Raw genomic sequence first — 9,460 nt, 5'->3', positions numbered from 1 at the left:
CCAGTGTACATGGCATTGGTTCGGCCTCACTTGGAATATGCCATCCAGTTCTGGGCTCCATAAAAAGGAAGTTATTCCAAGTTATTAGGAAAGATTACAACAACTAGATTTATTTAGTCCTGAAAAGAGACGAGGCTAAGAAGGGACATTAAATTATGTAGATATATGAATGGTCCATAAAAACAAAATGGTGGAAAGTTGTCTAAAGTCTAAAGACGAGGGGGCACTGTCTCCTTCTGGAGAAAACAAGGTTTAATCACCAGAGGCAAAAAAGCTTCTTTACTGTATTAACTGTAAATCTGTGGAATAGCCTTCCTCAGGCGCTGGTCACAGTAGGAACAGCAGAGAGCTTCAAGAAGGGTCTAGATGCCTTTTTACACATAAATAACATTGATGGTTATGTTATATAGAATTGTTTCCCCTAAATTCCTTCTTCATCCAATCTGTTCCCTTTCCTTTCTTGGTTGAACTTGATGGACATGTAACTATGTTTATTTGTAAATTATATATTATAAAAGCAAACAAAACCCTCCCTAAATCATGTGGCAACCATGTTAGATGCCCTGACTACTCCCTTAAACAACTTGGCTAGAGACACCAGAATAATAGGGTGGAAATATGTCAAGACATGGGTCACGTACTGATGGTTACTCAACTTCTATGAGCTGAGCACAGCATATAATATACCAAGCTGCAATACCAGACAGAACCTCTGGACACTGCTGGTTTTTGTCCAAAAACAATCCGTTTTTTTTAAACACACTGATACCATTTTGTGTTTTTGCGTTTCCATTTCCTCCTGTGAAAAGCCATAACTTTTTTTATTTTTCCAGACCTATAAGAGAACTTGTTTTCCTAGTGACAGTATTTCATATCCCATGCTATGTCCTAGGAAACAGGAAAAAAAATTCCAAATGCAGCTGCTTTGACTGCTTTCGCTCCAAATGACAACTCTCCTTTATTCTTTGGGTTGGTGCGATGGGATATCAAATTTATAAATTGGCGATCTGAGCAAACACGGTAGCATCGCCAGAGGCATTTAACAGGTTAACACCTGCAATCTGTGCCAGCACCAATCGGAGGTGTTAGCTACAGATGTTTGCTGCAATATCCGACTGAGCACCGGAACGTCCCCCTACAGTGGAGAAATTTGTGCCGCATGAAGAATAGTGCAGCAGCGCCACAAAGTCCAACAGAAAACTGGCGCAGGGGCTTTAGTAAATCTGGGCCTATGTGTGTCTATATTTCAGTGTATAAATTGTGTGTGACTTGCATATAGTTTTTTAAAGGGGAAGGAGACCGAAATCTGCTATGGGGCGCAGCCTCTCCTAGTTACGCCCCTGTTATTACCAACATAGAGTATAAGCTCTTGTGATCAGAGCCCTCACTCCTCATGTTCCATATGAATTTTTGTATTCTGTAATGTAATATTATAGTTGTATATGTCCCCTATGATGTGTAAAGCGCTACGGAATATGATGGCGCTATACAAATAAAGATTATTATTATTATTTTTAAAAGAGATAATGATTATGTTTACCTTGGGGTCTGTTAAACATGATATGAACTTAACCATCAAGCCTTAGGGTGAAGACACACGTGTCGTTTTTAGTCCATTTTTGGGCCGTTTTTAGTTCGTAAAAAACGCATGCCTTAACAAACGCATGCATTTTTGAAAAACGCATGCGTTTTTTGAAAATGCATGCATTTTTGACGAGTTTGAATTAAGATAATTGGTCAAACCTGTCAAAAACGCATGCGTTTTCAGTCCGTTTAAAAACACATCCGTTTTTGACCGTTTACCATGCGTTTGGCTGCTTACAACCTGTTTATCTATTACGATAACTGTCAAAAACTGATGCGTTTTAAAAACACATGCGTTTTTAAACAGACTAAAAACGCATGCTTAAAAACGGACCAAAAACGCCATGTGTGGCATCACCCTAAAGGTGAATTTTTTATACTATATATATTAAATATATCCGGTATATATGTTTCTGTGAACATGTATGAATTTATTCAAAGGGACTTTGGAGCATAAAATTGCTTCCTTAGCGGAAAAAGAAGTTAAATTGTTTTGGACTAATCATTCATTGCGGTCCTATAACGCCAGTAACCGTGTACCACGGGGCTTACGCTTGTATAAAAGTCCAGCACAATACAAGGACGACCCGGAATTCATGCAAGAATGGAAAGATCTACATCTCCAGCATTCATTGAACCTTATGCGGCTGGTCCTGAAAAGGAATGAGGAAGAGTATATGAAAATAACAACCGAGCTCTGCAAAGCTAAGACAGAGCTGAGGACACGGCTCACAGATAACCAGTCCCAGGTATTCTTCAAAAAGTTGGAGAAACGGCTATCTCTTACACAAATTGAGATAAAAGAGAAGAAACGCGATAAGTTTCTAAGAGACAAAACGGATTTCGATTTGGGGACCGTCTTTGATTGGAATGCTTTTCCAAATAATAGTAACAAGAAAAATAATCGGAGAAGGTTCCATGGCACCAGGAATAAAACTAGGTCCACGGACTTCTGGACCACAGAGTCCGACTCAAGTATTTCAGATGAGCAAGCAACCGGAACAACCGACTCAACCAGAGATCGACCGGGACTTCCTCAGAACACGGCCCCCCAAGTAACATCGCAGGTGGCCCCTTTAGAAGGAGGACCCGGAGGGGGAGAGGCAGACAGAGGAAGAAGAGGGGGACGTTCAGCCAGCTACAAGAGAAAACAGGTCTCCTGGCGCCAGTAGGCACGGACCACCCCTATGCTTGTGCTGCCACCACCCTCACCCCTTGCCCTAAACTCCCTCCCTCCCCTCTCTGTTCGGACTTCCCCAATCCTGATCCCATTGTTTTTTCCCCCCCTATCCATCACCCCTCTGTCATTAACCTGAACGGATCCCGTACTAATCTAAACGATCTACACGGCATCGGTAACGAAGCCACCCCTGAGACTGACCCCACGAGGACCCCTAACATCATTAATCTTACGGACGTTGTTCTACCCCAAGACTGTGTTTCCCTTTTGTCTAAAGGTCTTAACTTTGCTATGAATAATACTTTTGATCCTGTGGAATTTGAAGTGGATATGTTTAAAGCTGTTCGTAAGATCAACCTGCATAAATTTTTCCATGATAAGAGCGATGCTCCAGGCAGACTATACACTGGTGAAATCCCCTGTACAGTGGGTCCCCTTGGGTTTTTTCCCCCCGGTATAGGAGCTCCGGTCCATCACTCTGAGATCCAACTTTTGTTGGACCTTAACACGGACATAGGCAACCACGATCAGATAGGTGGACCTGACCCCACCATAGAGATACCTGCCTTCCGCGGAGGAATAGGTTCCACGTTCTGCCCCCCTGTGTCGACCGGCTCCCCCATCGAAATCTTCAGCCAGATGGTAATCAAGGACATTAAATCCCTTGTATATCCTGAGGCCCCTTGCAATCTCACCAAGGGTGAATTGCGTGCCCTCCGCTGGCTGAAGACCCGTGTAGATATATTGGTGAAGCCGGCTGACAAGGGGGGCAACGTGGTCCTGATGACTAGGGACTACTATGAAAAAGAGGCTATGAGACAGCTGCAGGACAGGTCCACGTACACACCCTTGGAAAGCAACCCTGTTGTTGGATTCCAAACCAAACTTAGAGATTTTCTTAGATGGAGCGTAAGTTATGGCGTCCTGTCTGAACGTACAGCAGAAAAACTCCTCCCCGCTAGCCCCAAATACCCGTGTTGGTATTTTTTACCAAAGGTGCACAAAACCCTCGTGAATCCCCCTGGCCGCCCCATAGTGGCGGGCATTGGCTCTTTATTTGAGCCCCTGTCCCAATTCTTAGATTGGCTGTTACGCCCCTTGCTCCCTGACATTCCATCTTACTTGAAGGACACTAATGCCTTCTTAGAGGTTATCCATGATATACAGTGGCTGGAGGGATACCATCTGGCATCAATCGATGTCGAAAGCCTGTATACCCGTATCCCACAAGAACTAGGGGTGGAGAGTGTCCGGGACGTACTGATCAATGCAGGCCAAGGGGACACATACATTGACTTTGTGTGCAAGGGACTTCGTCTTGTCCTATCGCATAATGCTTTTACCTTTGATGGTAGGTGGTATGCCCAAAATACGGGTACCGCAATGGGCACCCCGGTAGCTTGTACCCTTGCCAACATTTTTTTGGCCTGTTTTGAAGGACCCTACATTTTTTCTTTGGACAACCCGTATGCCACCAAGTTAAAAGCATTCCACAGATATGTGGACGATATTTTTATTGTATGGGAGGGGGGCGAGCGGTCCTTTTTGGACTTTGTCGAGCACTTGAATGGGATTAACGAGATGAATATGAAATTCACTGCAGTTTTTGGGGGATTGGAGTTAGACTTTTTGGATGTTAAGGTCAGAGCAGTGGACGGAAAACTCTGTACCTCGGCCTACAGAAAACCCACGGCCACCAACGCACTCCTCCACTACACCAGCTATCATCCCCAGCATACCAAGGAGGGCCTGCCCTACAGCCAGTTCCTGCGCCTTAGGAGGCTCAATAGCGAGGATAGTAATTTTACCACACAAGCCAAGGAGCTACGAGCTAGGCTGCTGGAACGTGGATACCCTGCCCCCTTAATTGAAAAAGCCTGGTGCAGGGCTGAGACAGTACCTCGGGATAGACTCCTTAGAACCAAGAGGGGCCCACACCGAAAAGAAGAAAAGAATGGGGAGAGACGTTTTGTCTTCACCTTTGATTATAGTCCATGCGAGTCCGCTATAAGATCGGCTATCAATAGGCATTGGCACATACTCGAGCAGGACCCGCAGCTAGCTGAACTCGCTGCCCATAGACCCATGATAGCCTTCAGAAAATGTACCACCCTGAGGGACAATCTAGTCCGGAGCAGGTACTCTTCCCCCCGTGATCACTGGTTACAGAAAGGGACCCCCAAGGGTAACTTTAAGTGTGGGTCTTGCCGTCACTGTAGCTTCAACAGCCAGGCCAAATACATTACATTTGGAGGTGTCACCCAAAGGGTTAACACCTTCATCTCTTGTAGATCTACTTTTGTCGTCTATATAGTCTCTTGCCCTTGTCAACGTTATTACATTGGCAAAACGGTCCGGAGCCTTTTTACAAGATTTAGGGAACACAAAAGATCTATAATCACAGGTAATGGTTGCCCCCGACTGATTGAGCACATTAGACAGCAACACAATGGGGACCCCGATGTTTTGAAATTCGCAGGTATAGAGAGGGTGGACTGTAGTCCTGAGGGTGGGGATCGCGCCCTAAACCTCCTACGTCGAGAGAGTAGATGCATCATGAGATTCGGGGCCATGGGTGCTTTAGGACTTAATGACCGTAATGATATGAAAGTCTTTCTGTAAATCCACATAGAATATTCTCTTCCTTATTATGTTACCAACTGTAGCAGCATTGTGTCTCCGTTTAGGTATGTTTTTAACAGGTAGCACGGTCTATACTTTGACCTATCACCCATGTATACATCACCTCATCTTTACTGCAAAACGGACCCCTACTTACCCATATAGTTGACACCGCCCAAAATCGGAGCGATGCATAATTCTTGTTCGGGTTTGGGAAACCAATAACAGTAGAGTATGTTTTATTTGATTGTTTATTGTTACCGTGACGACGCAGGCGCGCGTCCTCCCCTTGATATCCGGTGAGGCGCACGCATGCGTTGTCACTGCCCTGAGAATGCGCCGGCTGGCGCGAAACGGCCCATCGGCTTTGCGGCACTGCGTGCCCCCCTGTGTACCTCTCACATGAACCAAGAATAAAGAAGTTTTGCTTTCACAAAACGGTGAGTGCCACTCCGTTTCTTCGTTTTTGCATGAATTTATTCAAAGGGGTTGTCCACTTTCAGAAAATAATTTGTGCAAGGAAAAGTTACAATTTTCTAATATACTTTCTGTATCAATTTGCCACGGTTTTCTAGATCTCTGCTTGCTGTCATCCTATAGAAGCTTCTATGTTTACTTCCAGTGGATACAAATCTAACCATGGTCACACAGGTGCACTGCTCGTTATATCACAGAGAGTAATCAGAGCTGTGTGATATAACGAGCCGTGCACCTGTGTGACCATGGACAGATTTATCAACTGGAAGTAAACATAAAAGCTTTCCATAGAAGTACAGCAAGCAGAGATCTTGAAAATTGAGAGGAATTGATACAGAAAGTATATTGGAAAATTAAAAAGAGAAGAGAAAATACACCAAGCACCAATTCACACTGATTTTGTAAGACAGTTAATATAGAAGTTTTAATCGAGTTATGGTCTCTATACATCAAAAAAAAAAAAAAAAAAATACATATCCTTATTCTCACATATTATATTTCAATGTTATAGATAAGCAACAATAGATAAAATACATAACAGTACTGAATATCAAACGATTATAAAAAATCAGTCCTATATACGTAGCATATAAGTAGGCAGCAATGTTAAGCTGCAAAAAAATAAAAGTAATGTTTATAACAAATTAGGATGTGATGTTTATACCCAATTAGAACATTAAAAGGTATCACGGTGTGATCTCAGGGAGGGCAAAAAGGTACGGCGGCACTCAAAGGGGCCCACGTGCTTAACCTATACCTCAGAAATATGTTATAGCATATCAAAGTCCATATATTCGATAAACTTGTATGACCAGTCACATGCTCATATGGTTCAGTCGTTTCCACAATTGGATCTTTTTAGCTGCAGTCCACACAGGATGATTTTACACTGGGTGTGGGCTTCAAATTAACCGTCCACTCCTCGGACGGTTAATCAGATCTATGGCGATCGGCGTCTTTCCGATCTTCCTCAGCTACTGAGGAAGGGGCCGATGAATGGCTCGGAAACGCGTCTAGCAGCTCTCTCATTTGTTCCGTGTATCTATGCTCATTTTTATGGTTCTGGACTGTCATCATTTATCAGTTTTTACGCTGCACCTAATCTAATCTAGCTACGAGGCATCAGACGGACTCTTACTAACAGTCCAACGGCAGCGGCTCCCCCGCGTACCCATGTGAGCTGCGCTCCTACACACCTGTGCGATTCCCTCTCTGACCGCACTGAATGGAGTGATACGCATGCGCAGGAAAATTTGAAAGACGCCGATCGACATAGATCTGACTGCTTTGTTTGTGGAGGTGAAAGCTGATTAACCGTCCGAGGAGTGGACTGTATTGTAAATATACGCTTTCACTGTTAACCCCTTATCACCGACACTAGTTTTGAGCTCAATGACCAGACTCGATTTTTCAAATCTGACATGTCTCACGATAATTGGTTATAACTTCGGAACGCTTTAACATATCTGAGTGATTTTGAGAATGTTTTCTCGTGACACATTGTACTTCATGTTAGTTATAAAATTTAAGTGATACGTTTTGCGATTCGTTCTGCTTTCCAGACAGGAAGTAAAACTACCCAAAAAGCTTGATAAATTACATTTACGGAATGTCTGCTTTATGTTGGGATGATATTTTATGCTTCCGGTCATTTTTCTAGGATGTTATGAGGCGCAGAACTTTAGACGCGATTTTTCTCATTTTCATGAAAATTGCCAAAACTCACATTTTGAGGGAAAACTCAGCTTCCAAGTGACCTTGAGAGGCCTAAATAATAGTAAAACCCCATAAATTACCCCACTATAGAAACTTCACCCCTCAACGTATGTAAAACAACTTAGTCCATTAACCCTTTAAATGTTTCACATGGGTTAAAACAATATGGACCTGCGATTTAGAAACTATGGAATTTTTTTGGAAAATACATTCATTTAGGCCAAACTGACAGTTTCAGAATAAATTAAATGATGAAACGCACTGCAACGCTTGATGCCCAATTCCTCCCGAGTGTACTGATACCCCATATGTGGTGGTGACTGCTGTACGGGCGCACGGCCGAGTATAGAATGAATGGAATCGCCATTCACAGCAGATTTGTATTGTCACATTGTACGACCTATACATTTTTATTTTTTTTGGTAATGCAAACATATGAGGGCTTATTTTTTACGGGATGAGATACAATGTATAGATAATTCATTTTGGGCATCTATAACTTATTCATGAGATTTTATTAACTATTTCAAGTGGGACACAAACAAAATCATCAATTTTTATTTTGGATTTTAAGAATTTTTTTCCCCCGCTCACCGTAACATAAAAATAATATTTTATCTTTATTCTCTGGTTCACTACGATTGCGGTGATACCTCATTTATATAGTTTTTCTTATCTTTGCTCAATTTTCCTGAGCAAAACCAATATTGGAGAAAATCGCATTGTTTTTACTATTGATAACTTTTTAGGGCCATAACTTCTGTATTTTTCTGTTGTCAGATCTGGTTGAGGGCTTATTTTTTGCGAAAAGAGTTGTTCTTTTCAGTCGTATCATATTAGGGAGCGTAGCTTTTTTTGATCACTTTTTAGAACATTTTTTGTGATGGTGTTTGATGAAAAATTGTATATTACGGGAAGTTTCTCGTTTTTTTTTCATCGTTCACCGAGCGGGTTCAATATTGATTTAGATTTATTGTATAGATTAATACGGACGAGGTGATACCAAATATGTACATTTTTCGTGTGTTTTTGTGTTTTATATACTGTATTTGCATTATATGTGTAACTGGAGAGATTATGGGACTTTATTTTATTTATTTAATTATTATTATAAAATAATTTAATCTTTTTTTTTTTTACTTTCACATATTTTCCACCTTTTGGCTTGAACAAGCGATCATCCGATCACTTATTCAAGCCTCTACACTGCAATACACTTGTATCGCAGTGTATAGTGTAAGTAACTGAGCATGCCGCGCATGCTCAGTTACTTACAGCCGGGTCCTGCCAGGAAGGCAGAACCCGGCGAGAAGAGGAGCAGGAAGCCCCGGATCACTCGCCGGACCCGGGGCAGCGTCAGGAGGGATCGGATCCCCCGGTAAGTACACCGGGGGGGTCCGGTCCACGTGGGACACACTTGCACGCCGCGGTCATACTTGACCGCGGCGTGTAAGGGGTTAAACACCCGGGATCTGAGTTTTTCCGATCCCGGGTGTTAGTGCCGGGTCTGGGCTGTGATATCACAGCCCGACACCGGCACTATACTGACCCGATGTCCCGAAATCTTCTTCTGACGCGGCGCCGTAGAAAGGCGTCGCGTCAGAAGAAGTACCCTTAATGACCGACGTAGATTCCCGATAGGGCGGTCATTAAGGGGTTAAACAACTGAGGGTAAGCACAACATCCAAATAAAGGTTAACCTTGCCAGTATATCTGATGAAAGAGATATTTATCACATCCAGCTACTTATTCAAACAAATGGCTGGCCACCTAATTTGAAGCCCACACCCAGTGTAAAATCATCCTGTGTGGACTGCAGCTAAAAAGATCCAATTGTGGAAACGACTAAACCATATGAGCATGTGACTGGTCATACAAGTT

This window comes from Engystomops pustulosus, chromosome 8, assembly GCF_040894005.1.
Source record: "Engystomops pustulosus chromosome 8, aEngPut4.maternal, whole genome shotgun sequence".
NCBI lineage: Eukaryota > Metazoa > Chordata > Amphibia > Anura > Leptodactylidae > Engystomops > Engystomops pustulosus.
The sequence above is the reverse complement of the archived record's forward strand: the minus strand, read 5'-3'. Positions refer to the sequence as shown.